The 20,441-nt window shown below is 48.8% G+C and overlaps 1 pseudogene; it reads left to right on the forward strand.

Annotated features, from left to right (window-relative positions):
* The first annotated feature begins 3,220 nt into the window (after nucleotides 1-3,220).
* LOC147689534 (uncharacterized) overlaps nucleotides 3,221-20,441 on the forward strand; it is a 58,836-nt pseudogene continuing 41,615 nt past the window's right edge.

Raw genomic sequence — 20,441 nt, forward strand, 5'->3', positions numbered from 1 at the left:
AACCATCATCCTGGCCTGCTGGCGCTGCCGCGGCCCTTCTTGCTGTGAACCATCGACCTAGCCTGCTGGCGCTGCCGCGGCCCTTCTTGCTGTGAACCATCGACCTAGCCTGCTGGCGCTGCCGCGGCCCTCCTCGCTGTGAACATTCGACCTAGCCCGCTGGCGCTGCCGCGGCCCATCTCTACGGATCCCCAAGCTCGAGGATTGTGAGCTTCCCTCTTGCCGCACCTGTACCGGACCGGCACTAAGACTGTCCCGCTACCCCTTTCCTCTGTAGAGACTAGAATTGAGAGGACCCTTGTGTCCTGACCCCACTGTACCGTACCACCTTGTTTCAAGATTCGTATATAAAGTGTGTTGAACTCATCCTGGTGTGGTGTCCATCTGTGGGGGGAAAGTTACTAGTCTGTACGATTGCTGGAGACGGTCCTCACCGGAGGCCTCTCCCCCTGTGCTCGGCCGACCCTCCAGGTCTCCGTCTAACACTGTTCATATTTAATTTCCTGCTTAATAAGATCCTCTAAGTTGTTTATCGCCACGCAATGTCCGGTTTTGTTTAGCATTAATAATAATAATAACTACGCACTTATAGCTACGACTACCCGGAGGCATCTCGGCGCTTGTACGAATACCGCCGATGAACCCTTCCTGGCCTTTCCTGTGAGATATCCACTCCTGGGCACCCCCAAGATGAAGTTGGGCATCCTCAGCGTTGATAGGGCCGTTGTAGAGATTAAGCAAGCTATTGCCCAGAGGTGCAGAGTGGGGCTCATGATCAGAATAGGCACCGAGGCGAGAATTATCAGGTACGAGGAAATTGAGCCCGAGACCCGCCGAGGCAGGAATTGAACCCTGGTCCGGGCTAGACCTCTGCATCAGGGTCTGCCGCTCTAACCATTGAGCCACACTTCTCTACTCTACATTACTCCATATGGACATAAACAAAACATCCCAGTCACCTCTAACCATTCCAAGCTTCAAATCGGGTAAACTGTGAGAAAAAGTGGTGAAAAATGTTCAAGGCAACAGCAAACTCACCCTCTCCGTTCCAGCCTCCTGAGAAATTCCCAAGTTAAGCAGCTACACATTTCTTCCAACAGAAACAGTGCTAATTCATCCCTTTGCCGAACGATGAAGTGGCCAGGCAGCCAAAAGATAACCGTGGGTGCACTAGTGTAAATTACGTGAAAGGGGCACAAAGTGTGTGTGAAAAATGTGTGTGCGAGAGTGATGGTGATATTTTTTTATTGGGCCAAAACACAAATAATATAGCGTGCATTGTTTACATTCTGCTGTTTAAATTAGTTTTAAGCTCAAAAGAACAATTTTTCAATGTGAAACTACCTCTTGTTTTTGGAAAAAGTCAATCTCCTTTTAACTCCATCAGTCGCCATGAGCCATGGAGCCTGAAGAGTGTAGTATTCATTTGATGTTGCCTTGTGTTGGCGGGGAAGCAGTGCAGATGGAAAGTGCCATATGAAACGTGGCACAGTCCGAGACTTTGAGATCAATGCATTAACTTTAAAATATCTGAGTGTTCACACACAAGGCCTGTCTGATAACCATTCAACTGTGTGATTTACAACGACGGTTACTACAAGAATGGAGATGCTAGAGCCAGGGGTCCTACAGTGGACCGATTTGCGCTAAACACAAACATACATAAACTGCAGGCACTTCTGTCCATACGTGTCATTGGGTTCTGCCTAAAACTTGTACTGCAGCTGCAGACAAGTGCCGTAACCGGCCCTTTTTCATTTGCAGATTCTGCAAAAAGGAAGAACATGCCGGTTTAGATATACTGAAAAGCACTGGCACTGGCAATTTACTCTGGTAACCCATAAATTGAGAGGTCAGGAGTGACAGAGGAAAGGGGCAGCTGAGTCACGAGGTGCTGAGCTTGAAAAAGCAGAGTTGACAGTTAACGTATACATGTATCTGCTGCAAAGGCATTGGTGAAGAGAGGACACACAATAGTTAATCTGTTCCAGATTAATTAATAGTGACTTGTTGTAGTACTATCTACTACTCTCTTACCTGTGACCTGCAGTCTCCTTGGCACTGGCTCCATTAGATCACTGGCAAATAATGTGTTTTGGTGGGCACTCGGCCCAGGCCAAGAACATCGCGATACAAAAGGGGATGAACATCAGCATGCAATGCAAATGACAAATCAAAAGGAATAATTTATGGCCTGCTTCTGCTGGGTTTTCATTTCAGTGCATGCAAGTTGTTAACAGAAAGCAGCTACGCACTTTTTTATTACTACGACGATGTCGCATTAAGTTTATTGCCGAGACCGGAACTTTCCAGGACCCAGTCTGCCTTGCCGGCAGCTTACCCACCAGCCGGCCCTCAACTGTAATAATTAACCAATGCGAAAGAAAATGCTCCTTGAAAGGCAGGCGTGCACTACTGACATCACTAACGTGATGCAGTCATCATGCCTGGACCTGGGTGAGCCATCCTGCAGGAAGGAGGTCGACACAGGATAGGTAGGTACATTTCTTTTTAATAAATATTGGGCTCATCTCACAGGGGAGAAAAGTTCAATAGCCCCGGCCCTGTTAAAAAAGTGCCGGTGCTTAGCACCAGAAAGCTCCTGCACAAATTAAGCACGGGGTATGAGGGCCTGCCACCCGGCTGGGCCAAAAATCGGGGAGTTTGTTGGAAGCCCTGGATCGGTCTGCCGGCTCTTAATGCTGCCCACAGTTTGAGAAGAGAGACGTGGGGTACATCGGGACCCCATCCATTCCTCAACAGCTGGGGCCCATCGATTGCTTCCGGGGCTGATTGCTGTTTTGGTCTGGGGCCATTGCACAACGCAGGAGCGGCTATTGCTGGGAGCAACGCAGACGTTGAGATCTCCCCCCGCAGCGGCGAGGTAAGCTGCAGAGAGCCTACCGGCAGGAGTGGGCCTTGAGCTCACGAAGGGAGCTGTGGATGGGGTCATTGGCCAGCATTACTCCTCGAGCCCTTGGTCCCTTACACACAGCAGGGACATTGACTTTCGGGCAGGAGGAGGATCTGATACCTTGTCCCTGGGAGTGTGGTGGCGCGGCCTGCCCGCTGTGCCTGTCCCCCGCTAGCCCTTGATCCAAGTCACCATACTTAGCCCCGTGGGAACAGCTCCATTGAAAATCTATATCGCACGCAGGCAGCGCTGAACATGACTGCTTTCCTACTCCCCGGTGCACATACTGAATAAAACGGCTTAGGCATGGCTGGGGATCCAGGTGCAAAAACAGCGGTCCAGGTCAAGCTAAATAAATTTGCATGGGACAAGACCCCTGGATTGAGCCCGAAAGAGAGGACGGCTGTAACGGAGAGGCAACAGCCCGGAGAGGACACAGGAGAACCTATTCTGCAGGACATTCCCACCGCCATCACTACTGTCCGGACATCATTGGAATCAGGAATCAACTTGGGGTCCACCGAAGTATCCCTTATCCGGGCGGACATGCGCTCCATGAATACGCAGCTGAAGGAAGTCGAAGTCAAAACAAGCTACCTGGTTGAGGACACTTCCGAGTTAAAGTGCAGGGTGGAGGATCTCCATGCTCATACTACTAAGCTAGAAGCGCAGCTTGAAGATTATGAAGGGCGTTCCAGGCGCAACAACGTCCGCATCCTGGGTGTTCCAAAAAGGGCAGAGGGGCCGGCAGCGGACTTGTTCGTCGAGGACTTGGTCACCACCTACCTCAAACCCAGTGGTCTATCCAACTTTTTCTCAGTGGAAAGAGCGCATCGAGTACCGGGAGGAAGACCAAAACTGGGCCCTTATTGGCCAGGATTTTTAATTTCAGGGATAGATACACCATCATGAAGGCTGCCCAATCTGCTCCACCATTGGAATTTCAAAACAGACGCATCACCTTTTTCCCGGACTTCACCCTCAAGGTGCAGCGACAGAGGCGCAGTTTCCTCGACGTCTAAAAGGCACTTCGAGAGCGAGACCTCAAATATGCTATGTTTTTCCCGGCCAAGCTCAGGGTTTAATCGAATGGAAAGGCTTGGTTCTTTGCCACCCCTGAGGAGGCCTGGGACTGGTTGGATGGTTCGCGCACTGCAGGACAGAAGAGCAATCGAGTCCGGGGGGCGAGAATAGAGAGGGGCACTGAAGAATCCTCCAGAGGCTCCCCGGCTGGTTAGCAAGAGGCAGCAATAGGAGGGTCCAAATAGCTGGTCCGTAAGTTACTCCTAGAATGGGGGGGCTATTTGCCTCTTTGCTGACTGAGTGGGGTAGGGTCACTGCCCTCCTGGCGATCAAACTCACTATGGAACTGTGGTTCTAGGACTTCTTAATACTGGACACACTGTGCAATGGACATTGGGGTGTCATAGTATTTTTTTCTTTGGTCTAACAATATGTTTGCCAGTTGCCTTAGTCTTAGGGATGGGTGCCCGGTTGGAAGCACACACCAACAAGTTTAAGGGGTGGGTGATAGGTGCTCTGCAAGTTCGGGCGGGAGGTTTTGACACCACCATGCAGGAAGGGGGGTTGTGTTTTTTGGCTTTGGGGTATTGGGTTCCTGTGCCATGAGTCGATCCGCTGTGATACAATGTTTGATTGTTATTCTGTTTGCTTTCTCTGGCGCAAGTGAGGGGGGGGGGGGCTTTGTTCAGTTTTGTTTTGTATTTTGTAATATTGTTTTTTGGTTCACAGGTATGACACGTGATTTGCTCTGTACAAGGGCAGTAACTGGTTGCATGCTTTTGGTACCCTGGTTTCTGCCGGGGAAAGGGTCAGCTGAGGTGTTTTTTCCTGGGGTGGCTTGTGGGTGTGAAGGAACCAAAATATTATACTAAGTCAAGTCAAGTCAAGTCATAAAATTTGTATAGCGCACTAAATACCCAGAGGGTTTCAAGGCGCTTAGGAAGGGGAGGAGGATTATTTGTCAAATATCCACGTTTTAAGCTGCTTTCTGAACGCTAGGTGGTTCTGGGTGAGGCGAAGGTAGGCGGGGAGTGAGTTCCATGTTTTAGCAGCCAGGTATGAAAAGGATCTGCCTCCCATGGTGGTCTTGTTGATGCGAGGTACAGTGGCGAGGGCTTGGTTGGAAGACCGTAGTTGGCGGGAGGGGGTGTAGAAGGACAGTCGAGAGTTGAGGCAATCTGGTCCGACGTCGTAGAGTGATTTGTGTGCGTGGGTAAGCAGTCGGAAAGTGATCCTCTTATTGACGGGTAGCCAGTGGAGGTCTTTAAGGTGACCAGAGATGTGTTCGTTGCGTGGGATGTCTAATATGAGCCTGGCTGATGCGTTTTGGATTCGTTGGAGTTTCTTCTGGAGTTTTGCGGTAGTACCCGCGTAGAGGGTGTTTCCGTAGTCCAGTCGGCTCGTGACCAGAGCGTGGGTGACTGTTTTCCTTGTTTCGGAGGGGATCCAGCGAAATGTTTTTCTGAGCATGCGAAGAATGTTGAAGCAGGAAGAGGATACGGCGCTGACTTGTCTGTTCATTGAGAGTGAAGAATCCAGGATGACGCCAAGGTTCCGTGCGTGGTCTGTCGGGATGGGTGCTTTTCCGAGGGCTTCCGGCCACCAGGAGTCGTCCCATGCAGAGGGGGAAGTACCTAAGATGAGGACTTCTGTTTTGTCTGAGTTCAGTTTCAGACGGCTTTGTTTCATCCATTCGGCAACTTCTTTCATTCCATCGTGTAGGTTAGTTTTGGCGGTGCTGGGGTCATTGGTGAGAGAGAGGATTAGTTGAGTGTCGTCCGCGTAGGAGATGATGTTGAGGTTGTGTTGGCGTGCGATGGCTGCGAGGGGGCTCATGTATACGTTGAAGAGGGTGGGACTGAGTGAGGATCCTTGAGGTACGTCGCAGATGACTTCAGAGGCCTCGGACTTGAATGGAGGAAGGCGGACTCTCTGGGTTCTTCCGGTGAGGAACGAGGTGATCCATTCAAGTGCTTTTCCTTGGATTCCGATGTTATTGAGGCGTTGTAGAAGGGTGCTGTGGCAGACTGTATCGAATGCTGCAGAGAGGTCGAGGAGGATGAGGGCGACTGTGTCTCCATTGTCCAGTAGAGTTCGAATGTCGTCTGTTGCTGCGATGAGGGCGGTCTCAGTGCTGTGTTTTGCTCGGAAGCCAGATTGTGAGGGGTCGAGGGATTTGTTGGCTTCGAGGAAAGCGGCGAGCTGGTTGTTGACGGCTTTCTCGATGACTTTGGCCGGGAATGGAAGAAGCGAGATGGGGCGGTAATTTTTGAGTTCGGTGGGGTCCGCTGTTGGTTTTTTCAGAAGGGCGGTGAATTCAGCGTGTTTCCAGTCTTCTGGGAAGGTAGCGGAGTTGAAGGAGCAGTTGATGACGTTTCGGAGGTGCGGTGCTATGACGGAGTCTGCTTTGTTGAAGATGTGGTGAGGGCATGGGTCTGTGGGGGATCCTGAGTGGATGGAATTCATCAGGCGGATGGTGTCCTCAGTGGAGATTGGGTTCCAAGCGTTGAGGGTGTTCACGGGGGGAAGATGGTCAGCAGATGGTAGGGTGGGTTGGTTTCCGGGTTGGTTGTCAAAGCTGTTGTGGATGTCTGCAATCTTGTTGTGGAAAAAAGAGGCTAGGGAGTCGCAGAGGGTTTGAGAGGGGGTGATGTCGTTGGAGTTGGCCGAGGGATTGGAAAATTCCTTGACGATGTTGAAAAGTTCCTTGCTGTTGTGGGCGTTGTTGTCAAGTCGATCCTTGAATGCTGTTTTCTTGGCTTTTCGGATCAGTTGGTGGTGAGTGCGGGTGGCGCTTTTGAAGGCGTCCTTGGTGCTGGTGGTTGGGTCTTTTTTCCAGGCCTTTTCAAGGGAGCGGCAGAGTTTCTTGGACTTCTTGAGATCATCGTTGAACCATGAGGCTTTCTTGCTGCCAGGTTTGCTTTGACGTTTTTTCAGTGGAGCTAAGGTGTCGGCGTTGTTGGATAACCATAGGGTGAGGTTGGCGGCGGCTTCGTTGGCGTTAGAAGAGAGGGCTGGGGAGTTTCGAAGGAGCGATGCGGAGATTTGGTCTGTGGTGATTTTGTTCCAGTTTCTTTGCAGGGTAGGTTGGGAGTGGTTGAAGGGTTTCGGCTTGTTGTAGATGAAGTGAACGCAGCTGTGGTCGGTCCAGAGGAGATCCGTGGTGTGGCTGAAGGAGACATGATTGCTGGATGTGAAGATGGGGTCGAGTGTGTGACCTGCGATGTGGGTGGGGGAAGTGACTAGTTGTTTAAGTCCGAGGTTGGCAAGGTTGTCCAAGAGGGTGGTGGTGTTGCGGTCGTTGGTCTTTTCGAGGTGAAAGTTGAGGTCTCCCAGAAGGATGTAATCTTTGGAGGGGAGCGCGTGTGGGGTGATGAAGTCCGTGATGTCTTCACTGAATTTTGCGCGAGGTCCTGGAGGTCTGTAGAGGAGAGTGCCTCTGAGTGTTGTTTTGGGGTCGATGTGGATCTGGAAGTGAAGATGTTCGGAGTTGGCGAGATTGACGTCAGAGCTGGTTGAGATGCGGATAGATTTCTTGTGGACGATAGCGATTCCTCCTCCTGTGTGGCTGGTACGGTCTTTGCGGGTGATCTTATAGTCTTCAGGGATGGCAATGGTGATGTCTGGTGCGGAGGAAGCATTCATCCATGTTTCCGTAAGGAAGGCGATGTCCGGAGAAATGGTGTCTAGTAGATTCCATAGGTCAATGGCATGCCTGTGGACCGATCGGGTGTTGAGAAGGATGCATTGTAGGTGGTTGGGGTCGGGAATCTGTGGTGTGGTCGTAGCAGAGATGTTGTCGGTGCCGCTGAATTTGCAGGAGTAGCAGGAGAAAGGGCCATGGGTGTGTCCAGGAGCGGCTTGGACGCAGTTGTGGGCGCGACCGGGGTCGAGGGCTAGGAGGGTGGCGGCATCGTAGGTAATGCGGGGGGGCTGGGCAGCGCGAGGGGTAGGGGGTCTGGCGCTGGGCGCGGACGGGCGTAGACGGGCTTACCTTTGGCGCACCTTCGGCGCGGGTTGGGCGCGGACGCTGCGCGTGAACGCTGCGCGCGGGAACTCCTGTCATATATGGATGGTGGAGGGGGAGGGGCGAGGGCGTCTCAGCTGGGAGGCGGGGCGGTCTCTAGAGGGCGAGCACAACACACAAAATGGCAGCGGAGGGGTTAACAGAGCGTAGCGCTTGGGGAGAAATGCGCAATTATACAGATACAGGTGATAGCGCTTTTTAAACAAATGCAACTACAAAGCGGCGATCAGTGCAGGCTGCAGGCAACAAATATGAGGCAGTAATTGATCAAATATGCGGAGCAACGATACCACGGGACGCCAGGGAGGCAGGGGAGCGACCACTCTGCTCGAGAGCGAAGCGAGTCACAGCGCGAAGGGCTGGCGGAGCGCTGCTTCTACTTAGTGGGAGGGCGTCTCAGCTGGGAGGCGGGGCGGTCTCTAGAGGGCGAGCACAACACACAAAATGGCAGCGGAGGGGTTAACAGAGCGTAGCGCTTGGGGAGAAATGCGCAATTATACAGATACAGGTGATAGCGCTTTTTAAACAAATGCAACTACAAAGCGGCGATCAGTGCAGGCTGCAGGCAACAAATATGAGGCGGTAATTGATCAAATATGCGGAGCAACGATACCACGGGACGCCAGGGAGGCAGGGGAGCGACCACTCTGCTCGAGAGCGAAGCGAGTCACAGCGCGAAGGGCTGGCGGAGCGCTGCTTCTACTTAGTGGGAGGGCGTCTCAGCTGGGAGGCGGGGCGGTCTCTAGAGGGCGAGCACAACACACAAAATGGCAGCGGAGGGGTTAACAGAGCGTAGCGCTTGGGGAGAAATGCGCAATTATACAGATACAGGTGATAGCGCTTTTTAAACAAATGCAACTACAAAGCGGCGATCAGTGCAGGCTGCAGGCAACAAATATGAGGCGGTAATTGATCAAATATGCGGAGCAACGATACCACGGGACGCCAGGGAGGCAGGGGAGCGACCACTCTGCTCGAGAGCGAAGCGAGTCACAGCGCGAAGGGCTGGCGGAGCGCTGCTTCTACTTAGTGGGAGGGCGTCTCAGCTGGGAGGCGGGGCGGTCTCGAGAGGGCGAGCACAACACACAAAATGGCAGCGGAGGGGTTAACAGAGCATAGCGCTTGGGGAGAAATGCGCAATTATACAGATACAGGTGATAGCGCTTTTTAAACAAATGCAACTACAAAGCGGCGATCAGTGCAGGCTGCAGGCAACAAATATGAGGCAGTAATTGATCAAATATGCGGAGCAACGATACCACGGGACGCCAGGGAGGCAGGGGAGCGACCACTCTGCTCGAGAGCGAAGCGAGTCACAGCGCGAAGGGCTGGCGGAGCGCTGCTTCTACTTAGTGGGAGGGCGTCTCACCAATAGCCCATATACCTTATTCATAAATAATAAGTCAGTCGGCAATGGAGAAGGTTCAATCGTTTATTCTGCAGATACAAGCCCTGGCAGGGGAGCCTCAGTCTACACGACCCTCGGAGGTGCGCAGAGGAGACTGACTACATACAAGCAGGCCAAAGCATATATACGTTTCACACATAGCACAATGTCACCTTACTAGGAAAGATACAACTTGTCAGTGAGCCAGCAGGAAGACCCATATAAGGCACAATTAATTGCTAGTAGCTAGGCCTAAGCTATTCCGGGGGCAGGTCAGTAAGGTGCCTCCCTTTCTATCTGTAGCTCGGGGAGTACAGGAACAGGCTCTGCTAGAATGTGCGCATCCCACAAAAAGGGCAGGTGTGACGTTGGGTTTCCCTGAGCTACAAACTAACGAGTGGAGCAGACAGCTAGGTCTGCCATCGTAGTTTCGTGCAGAAAGCCTTATCACGTGATTTCAGGGAAACAGCATTGGAGACAGAGAAACTAAACAAGATGGCTCCAATAGGTTTAGGCAACACTAAAGTGAATCGTTCCTAACTTTAATAATACTAAGTGAACAATGCAATGCTAACGTGCGGTTATAAGGTTATATTGTATATATTAGGCCAATACCATCAGACGGCCCTTTTGGCCTACTATAGCCAATATAACTAGATTTATTCTACAAACACGCCCTCATCGATCTGCATAAGATCCGAGACCTCCTTCTGGATCATTTGTTTGTCGACTTTAGCCTGATGACAGATCTTCAAGGCGGACGTTTTTCCAGCAGCACAGAAAGAACAACAAGCCGGGCCACAATGGAGGCATAGGCAGCAAGTAAATATGACTCCAAAGGCTCCAGCAAGAATCATGAATATCTTCCAACCCCAGGTAGATAAAAGACCCCAGCACCATCCACTAAGGGACCAAGTACCATTGTCGACATGTGCTTCACTAGCTAACCGATGGAGTTTCTGAATTGCAAGGTGTATGGTAGGGGCTGAATCAGGAATGAAAACACAACAAGAGCTGCCGATCACGCGACAGGCTCCACCCCTATCTGCTAAGATGACGTCAAGAACCATTCGGTTCTGGAGCGAAACAAGCCTCGTAGCCTGAAGCTCGACAGTAATATTGGTCAGAATCCCAGTTGCGGTCTGAACCACGTTTTCCACTATTCTCGACAGGCGTCCTATACTACGGCTTTTGAAAATCGGTCCCCAAAAAGGAGTGAGACCTTTGGAAATATCTTCAAACAGTTGCAAGGAGGTGTCAGTCTGATCAGTACTATCAGTATCAAAACTCCTAATGCTTCTATTAGATTCTATCTCTCGTCTAACTAGTTGATGTGTCTTATGATAATCAGATGGGGCAATATAAACTGGGGGTAGATGAATGAGAGGTAACACTGCCCTGCCCATCCCCGGGGAAGCCAAGTATATGCGTTTTCACACAAAATATACGTTAGGGGGAGTAATCACAGGAGGAGTACTGAATGTATGCAAGGTGTAAGTTTAATTACATTTACTGCGTCCTACCTTAATATGACCTCGTCCCTGTATGCAAAAGGGGGAAGTGCTATTTATAATGGGAATTGGCAAAGCTTTGTCATTAGTGACATTTCGTTCTTTAAAATGCTGAAAATACATGGTGGAGTTGAAAAGTTCAAAATCCTGCATTTCCTCTTGTAACCAAGTAGCATTTTCATATTCAGTGTATACATTCATACAAGCATTTGGGTCCAAGGACCCCTCTCCTCCATTCCCTTCAGCATCAAATCCTTGGTGCCGCTCTATATATTTCAGAATGGCCTCATAATCCTTTTCAGTATATATCTTAGGTTCAGCTACATAGTGGGAATACATCAATGACAATATTTGGAACCAGGCTTCACAGCTAGCTAAGTGGGACAAGGGCAGGGAAATTAATAATTCATGCTGATGCATTACTGATGGAAGTAACCCACAGACCCAACAATTCGTCTTGTTGGTAGTGCTATGGGTCTGATGTAACCTTTCAATAAAAACATTTTTCGCATAAGTTTCTCTGTGCCTAGCCTTATGTGGCAGTAGGGAATAAAAGAGATGTTCTTCTGGGGCAGGGGTAGTTCCTAGCAGTTTCTGTACAGGGTGCTGAAATTCTAGATACACAAATACACACATTAAAATCGCCGTAATTACAACAATAAAAGCAACGAATGCCACCTTCACTCTGGTGGTCTATCCGGAAAACGATTGCGTATTATCAATATACCGTAGAGGGGCAATTGGTCGTTCATCCTCCATGACAAATCGGGCAAAAGGAAACATGCTCTCTATAAGTCCAATTTCTAACTCGGATCCTCTCTAAAAGTCAAAAAACTAAACTTTGTATCTACAAAGCAAGCACACCACCAGAGGGTTCTTCTTTCCACTGAGGGATCTTCTCCCTGTGTCCGTTAGAGCCTCACAGGCAGACTCCTATCGTTCATCAAAAAGAACAAGCTTTATATTCAAGTAGTACGACCGCAGCCCTTAACCCAGACTTTCTTTCTGAACAGAGCTATTTAGCACAATGTTCCAAGCTCTCAACGGGTTAAGTCCAGTGTCTCGCTTAGTACCCCAGTAATTCTATCCGACGTTCCTCAACTCAAGTCTCTGTCTAGCTCCTACCATTGGAAAATGGGGTACCGCGCTGTTTTCGGGGCCGCAGATCGTATTAACGGTCAGGTTGTTCCTGGTCAGACTCAATTCTGCTGCAAGGGCATCTGATGCGTTCAAAACTAGTGGTGCCTTGGAAATGATGGCCTCCACGGATTGAGCTGTCTCACTTACAACGGTGGGCAACACCTCACTCGGTTGCCCTACTTCTTGAGCGTCTGAAAAAGGCACAAAGCTTTGAATCTGCTCTCCTTCCTGGCTCGGAATTCCTTCTCGGTTTTGTAGATCAAACGGCAAAGGCAGCGGCAGGCGTTTTAGATGACTGACGTGGATCCAGTGCTTTCTTCCATGCACTTTCACCGCCGTTCTCGTTACCAGGAGGATCTGATAGGGCTCCGACCACCTGGGCTCCAAACTCGATTTCCGTTGGTAGTTCTTCACCAGTACCCACTGGCCAGGTTCTAATCGATGTCCAGGACCCTCCGGTAGTGGCTGCAATGTGTCCGATACCTGTTGATGAATAGAACGCAAATCTTTAGTCAAGGCGTACAGGTAGTCTGTCATCAAAGGGTAATCAATATCCCTAAAGGATCGGGGTCTGGGGACTCCCCACACATTGGCGGGCCTGTCAAAGATCACCTCGTAAGGAGACAATCCAGTTCTGGTGTGAGGGGTCGTTTTTAGGGACAGCAGTGACAATGGGAGTGCATCAGGCCAATTTAATCCTGTACTCTCACAGATTTTAGCCATTTTTAATTTCAGGGTGCCATTATATTTTTCAACTAGTCCAGCCGACTGGGGATGTCTGGCAGCGTGGAACTTCTGTTTTATCTGCAATCCTTTAAAAACACTCTGTACTAGCCGAGCATTAAAATTAGGCCCGTTGTCGGACCAGATAATACCGGGCAAACAATATCGGGGCAGGTATTCTTTAACCAGGGCTTTGGCAGTTGCAACTGCAGTGGCTTCTTTAGTAGGGTAGGCTTCAACCCATTTGCTAAAAGCACATACCACCACTAATACATATTTTAAATTATTTACCCTTTCCACCTGAAAGTAATCAATTTGTATTACCTCAAAGGGCAAGGACGGTGGGGCAAAATTTCCAATAACAACAGATTCTCTACCTCCTGGATTGTGGCGTAAACACACCGGGCAATATTTCACTATATGTGCTGCCGTTTTGGAAATGTTTGGGTTGTTCCATACTGGGTCTAATACAGCATAAATACCTTTCACACCTATGTGGGCTGGACCATGGGCCATTGTCACTACAGCGTATACTAATGCATTGGGTAGTAACCATCGCTGTTTTTCAGATCGATCTATCCAACAATCATTCTTGTCCAGTTTTCCTACTTCTGTTCCCATTTCTGTACCTCATCTATTGTTGCTTCCTTCTGTAGTTCTCTCACACTTTCAATAGTATTGTCAAACAGGGATGTTTCTGCTACCCACCGGGCCGATGTGCTAGGGAACATGGGGTTCATTTTAGTCTAGGCTGTTTCTTTCGCTACTGAATCAGCAGAGGCGTTTCCCTTTCCAGTGGAATCAACAACTTTTTTATGGGCGCTGCACTTAATGACGGCCACTTTCTCTGGTAAAGTCAAAGCAAATAACAATCGGTCAATTAAGGGGCCATGTTGAATTTTCTGGCCATGTGTGGTAAAGAACCCCCTCTCCCTCCACAGCCTCCCAAAACTATGGGCAACGCCAAAGGCTTACTGGCTGTCTGTAAAAATGTTCACCCTCAGCCCTTCACTCAATTCGCATGCTCTTAACAAGGCTATTAGTTCAGCTGCCTGGGCTGAGTGATGGGAAATCCTTGCGGTCTCCACCACCGTCTTTAATGTCGTGACAGCATAAGCAGTTGTCGCAGTGCCATCTGGTAACTTAAAACAAGAGCCATCCACATACAACTCCCCTTGGGGTTCAGATAAAGGGATGTCAGTAAGATCTACGCGTCCCTTCGTTTCCTCTTCTGTTCTAAATATACAATCATGGACGTCGTCCTTTCATCGTTTGAAGGGAGGGGTAGTAATGTGGCTTGGTTCTCAGTAGGTTAGACTACTGCAACACACTACTTCTGGGAGCCCCTAAGACTCTGATCTTAAAGTTGCAGAGGATCCAAAACATGGCTGCTAAATTGGCTCTGTCTTTGCCACGATCAGCCTCATCGTCTGCAGCACTAGCTGATCTACATTGGCTGCCGGTCCAGCAGAGGATTGCCTTCAAGGCTTTATGCCTCGTATACAGGGCCCCGCATGGACTAGGACCAATACCAATTCAAAACCTTTTCTCATGGTACCAAGCTGCCAGACCCTTGAGATCATCTTCGGCGTTCCTGGAAAGAACTCCCAGAATCAATAGAGTGAGGATGGGCGGGCGTGCCTTTAGTTTCACAGCCGCGGCGCTATGGAATACCTTACCTTTGGCACTGAGAAGCAAACAAGATCTGCCCTCCTTTAAAAGGGACCTTAAGACCTACCTGTTCCCAAGAGCAATGTAAACTTCATCTCGCCTGACGGTTAGACATGGTCTCAGCGCCAGGATACCCTTTCGGGTGACAGCTGCGCTTAATAAGCATTAAATACATACATACATACAGTGGCACATCTTTTGATCGTGATATGGGGTGCAAACAAGGTTAGCTCGTACCCTGCCAATCTAGCACTTGTAAGGTGCTGGGTCTTAGTTCTGTTCAAAAGGATATCCACAGCATGCGGTACCATGACTGTGAGGTCTGTATTCAAAACTATTCCCTCTGATTGCCGGATGGCCACCGCTACTGCAGCTGTGGCCCTCAGGCAGCTCGGGAGGGCTCGTGCAACACTATCCAAGACTGATGAAAAGAATGCACAGGGTCTTTGTTTCCCACCAAAACCCTGTGTTAACACTGAAAGTGAGCAACTGTCCACATCGTGCACATAAAGTGAAAAAGGCTTTCGGTAATCCGGAGTACCCAAGACATGTGCAGAACAAAGAGCAGACTTTAAAGAATCAAAGGCTTCTTGACATTCATCCGTCCAGGGTAAGGGTTCATGCACATCTTTGGTTGTCAAATGCAACAAGGGTTTAGAGAGAAGATAATAGTTAGGAATCCACTGGCTACAGTAAGAGGTTATGCCAAGAAAAGCACGAACATCACGTTGAGTACGAGGGACAGACATGTTAGTTATTACAGATATTCGCTCTGGAGTCAATCGTCGCCCCGCTTTCAACAGTAAGTGGCCGATGTAGGTCACTTCCTGTCGACAATACTGGAATTTAGAAAGGGACACTTTATTACCCTTTTCAGCCAAATGTTTTAACAATTTAACTGTGACCTCTTTGCAGCCCTCCTTTGTATCGGAGGCCACCAGAATATCACCCACATACTGGATGATCGTGTTCCCAGTTGGCAAAATTAATTCATCAAGGACTGCTTTCAAGGCTTGACTGTAAATGCTAGGACTCTCTGTATAGCCTTGAGGGGCGTGAGTAAATCTGAAGCTTCGGCCAGCTAACGAGAATCCAAAGATATTTCTGCTATCAGGATGAATTGGAATGATAAAGAAGGCATTCTTTAAATCGATTACTGAAAAATACTGAGCTGTAGGGGGAATCATTGTCAGAATAGCAGTTATATCAGGTACCACCGGATATTGCGGGACCACAATTTTGTTGACCTCTCTAAGGTCAATTACAAAACAATATGTATTTTTATAATCCGGGGCACCGTCAATTGGTGTCTTCTTCAAAATCGGGCTGTTACAAACATTAGCAGCTGTCTCCTCTACTACTACCTTCTGGATGAGGTCACGGATAATGTGCAACAAGGCCTGTTCACCTTCTGGTGAAATTTTATACTGCGGAATGCGGGGCAGCTGGACATTAGGTTTCAAGGTTATTGACACAGGGGCTATTCTTAACAGGCCAACATCGGTATCTCCTGTAGCCCACAGTGTCTGAGGAATCGTAGAGAATTCAGGGGGGAGGCTTTCATTTTTTGGTAAAATATTGGGCTGCATTCGGGGGTGGTTTCTGCATTGTCAAATAGACACCATCGGGGGATCAATACATTCGTGCATGTAACTTTTTCAAAATGTCCAAACCCAAAAGGTTTTCTCCATAGTTCGAAGTTAACAGAAAAGGTGAATGTATAGAAATGGAGCCTACAGTGAAGGGCAGAGGTTTAGAAACGGGGCTTACCACAGGTATTCCAGAGAATCCCACTGATACGTTATTTTGGCCAGACAGAGCAGCCCCTGGGACCAGTGTATGGGCAACTGAACTATTTATTGCCCCAGTATCCACTAGAAAATTTCCCGATGTTCCCAACAGTTCTCCTTGTACATAAGGTTCCTCCTGGTCAACTGGTACTGTAAAGTGGCCCCTGCTCTGTCCTTGGCTGTCTCATGTATAATCCTGTCCGTCATACCCATCATCCCTATAGTTCTCGTTGTAGTACTGTCTGGTTTGGGGATTGTCAAAATAATTTTTCCAAGAATCCTCATGTTGCATTTCTTCTCGTCTCATACTATTTCGGTCTATATTACCTCAAACCCCTTCCTCGTCCTCTATTACCCCCATTCTTTGCCAGCCACAGAGGGCAATCTGCCCTCCAATGCCCTTCCTGTTTGCAATAGGAACATTGATTTATACCAATGTTTGGGGGACCTCCTCTACCTCTTCCTGCCATTGCACCCCTCTGGAATGAGCCATGCCCTTCACGTCCTGCGCACTGTCCTCTGCTAACCTGCTGCAACAGAACCCTAGTCTTCAAGTCCTTAGTCTTCTTTTCTGACTTTTCTTTGCTTTCATTCTCTCGATGTTCATAATATTGGGCCATACTGAGAATCACTGACGGGGCAGCCGTAGTCCACGTGCTCTCGGCTGCTTGGAGACGGGACATAACTTCGGGGAGTAAATTCGTAACAAACCGATTCACAAACAACCATATCCCACCTTCCGTTGATAGGTCTTGCCTACTAAAGTCTATAAAGACTTTCTCAAAGCTGGTAAAGAAATCTGACACACTTTCATCCTTCTTCTGTCTACAGGCGGTTAATTTGTCCCAATCAACTTTTCTAGGAGGGAGGAGAGTCTGCATATAGGTAATAATCTTAGCTGGTACTGCTAGAACCTCAACTCTAGGTTTTTCTATAGGCTTTCGTTCTTTGTCCCAAGTTTTTAATTGGTCCCATGTCCCTCCCAACTCGGGGGCATGGTCCGTGTCATGTATTTGTCTCCAAATGTCTACCGGGATCCAACGGCCAAAGAACATCTCGATATCGGGTATTGTCATGATAGCGGAATTGGCGGCCTCAGTCAATTCCTTATAGTAAGCAGTGGGATTTTTACGGGGGTCGGGGAGCTGAGCTTTTAGAGTAAGGACCTCGCTTTGTTTCCAAGGGGTATAAACCCATTGTTCCTGAAGCTTAGCGTCCATGCGAGCCCTAATCACTTGGCCAGCGCCATCCTTTAATTCAGGTAGTTCAGGATAAAAGAGGGGATGCACCTCTCTCATGGGGTGCTGCGCTCCCCAATCGGCGCACTTTCGGTGCATTCGTTCGCGATAATGCACCAGAGTTGCTATATTCTGATCTACTTCATCAACCTGTAATTGGAATTTAAAAGCTCGATCTCTTATATCTCGCAGTATTTGAGGAGGTATTCCTTCCTCGAAACACTGCTCCCATAAAGAAATCAATCGGATTGCCATATTCTCCAAAGCCAGTTGCTGAGAAACTGGTTCAAAATATTTCATGGTGCTCCAAATTACTTCCAGGGTGTAAATGGCGTTCCGCATCCACTGGGATGCCTGAATTACTATGGCCTTCCTTTCTTCCGTACCCAATGACGACCTAGTATAGACTCGCTGATCCCTCAAGTCCGGTTAAGGCGTTTGGGTGTGGTATCTAGACACACCGTGTATAGGGGATCTATGGCGGTCTGAGTCGGAGGGGAGAGAAATACAGGATGCAAAGGGGAGGGGACAGCAGCGTCCGGCTGTAGAGATATCAAAGGTGAGGTAGTTGGTCGGAGAGTGGGAGGGGGAAGTAACGCACTTGGTACTGATCCGTCAGCAGGGGCCGTGGCAGCCGTTACTGGTGCTCCTGTGGCCGATGCTGCTCCAATTTGGCCCGCCCGTAACAAAGGTACGGCTGGGTACAATCCCTGTGGGGCAAAAGGAGGGGGTGGTCGGGCTTCTAATAAATCCTCTATTTCATCTCCAGTCTCTGGTCGAGTCATATAACTTGTGTCCGTCTCTAAACGGAACTGCCTATCCATTTGTGCGATATTTTCTTCCACCTTCCCCTTATCATAAGCTATAGCTTTCTGGGTGACTGTCTGTCCTGATTTAAGCTTTCTCAATTTCTCTTCTCTTATCCATCGTCGTTTTGCCTCCTTCAACCATAGGTTCAAGGAGTCAAACATCGACTGGCGGCTTTTCTTCATAAACAGTTTGTTTTGGATGCAATTAATCTTTTTCTCGTCAAACGACCCCGTTAGAGGCCATTGCAAATCGGAATTATCTTTGGTGTACTTATTCCAAATTGTATTAAACAAAATCGGTGTAAGAACGTGTTTCACATACATATCAAAACTGGGGCTGCCCTCGGGAGGGGCAGTTTGTCTTTCTTCCAGCCGTTTATTTCGCCGACAGCAGCACCCAAAACATATTTTATTAAAACAAGACATTATTGTACTGTTCACACAATTCTACTCATATACTCCAAACACCATTCACATTTGGACGCGTCCTCTTCACCACTCACACTCTCATATTCTTGTATTTTCTCCCAATAAAGTGCTGTAAACCGTCGCAAGGCAATAACTTTTTCAGTACTAGTTACTTGTTCTATGCAAATGACAAGTCTTTTGAATGAACAGAGCCCGTCGACTCCTGTTCGGGGAACCAATTCAAAAGAATTCCAGACCACCAAAATTCAACAACAAAAGGAACAGTCGCTAGACTGTTCTGAGATCACCTGGTAGGCGAACTACGAACCCTCTTACAGGCCATTCCATGGTCCTGTTCTGGTTGGGCCGGGTGTGTGGACGCGCAGCTCCAGAACCCTAGCTTACCCAGTTGCTCCCAGGGCTTTCCCGAAGAGGATTCGGCCGAGCGAGTAACTCAGTACACCGCTAAGGCACCAGGTGTTGTCTCAAGTTTTCACCAAACAAGTCCGTGAGGCATCTACCCACGCAGCCACTTCGCCGCAACGTCAGACCCTCAGATTCCCTTGTGGTCCAGCTTCCCGGCCCCCTTGAGAATGCAGTTAACCGCTACCAAGGAGACACTTCTTCCAAGTGTTTCTCATACAATACAATCGAAATTCACTCACCTGGTGCACTCAGGTCGATTGCGAATTCTCCACTGCCGACTCCTAGACAGACTGGCACAGTCTACTTCTCTTTCGGGTTAAGCCCGTAGGACTCCGGCGTAGGGTCTTCAGCAGCTGGGAGTGATACTGGGCTCAAGAGTGGAATTTATTGTTTTCGTACCACAAACGGGTGTTTCAAATCAGAATTCTCTTTCCGTCCACCCACTCGGCCAGAACTCCTCCCTGTCCCTTTTACTCCTGTTTACAGGAGGGGACAACCCTATCGCGGAGTCCCGGCGGAGTCGCCAACTGAAGGAACCAAAATATTATACTAATGGACTATACTCACCGATAGCCCATATACCTTATTCATAAATAATAAGTCAGTCGGCAATGGAGAATGTTCAATCATTTATTCTGCAGATACAAGCCCTGACAGGGGAGCCTCAGTCTACACGACCCTCGGAGGTGCGCAGAGGAGACTGACTACATACAAGCAGGGCAAAGCATATATACGTTTCACACATAGCACAATGTCACCTTACTAGGAAAGATATAACTTGTCAGTGAGCCAGCAGGAAGACCCATATAAGGCACAATTGATTGCTAGTAGCTAGGCCTAAGCTATTCCGGAGGCTGGTCAGTAAGGTGGCTCCCTTTCTATCTGTAGCTCGGGGAGTACAGGAACGGGCTCTTCTAGAATGTGCGCATCCCACATAAAGGGCTGGTGTGACCTTGGGTTTCCCTGAGCTACAAACTAACGAGTGGAGCAGACAGCTAGGTCTGCCATCGTAGTTTCGTGCAGAAAGCCTAATCATGTGATTTCAGGGAAACAGCATTGGAGACAGAGAAACGAAACAAGATGGCTCCGGTCACACCAATAGGTTTAGGCAACACTAAAGTGAATCGTTCCTAACTTTAATAATACTATGTGAACAATGCTATGCTAACGTGCGGTTATAAGGTTATATTGTATATATTAGGCCAATAACATGTATTTATCGTATTTATATCCCATCAGGTGGTTCCCCCGACGATTGATCGTTCCCCACTCAAGACATCATGGGCAAGACGATTAGACAGGGGGTAAAGTTGTTATTGTGGAATGGTAACGGGCTGAGAGTCAAGATCAAGAGGGGCATAGGGCTTCAGTTTT

This window comes from Lissotriton vulgaris, chromosome 9, assembly GCF_964263255.1.
Source record: "Lissotriton vulgaris chromosome 9, aLisVul1.2, whole genome shotgun sequence".
Classification (NCBI taxonomy): domain Eukaryota; kingdom Metazoa; phylum Chordata; class Amphibia; order Caudata; family Salamandridae; genus Lissotriton; species Lissotriton vulgaris.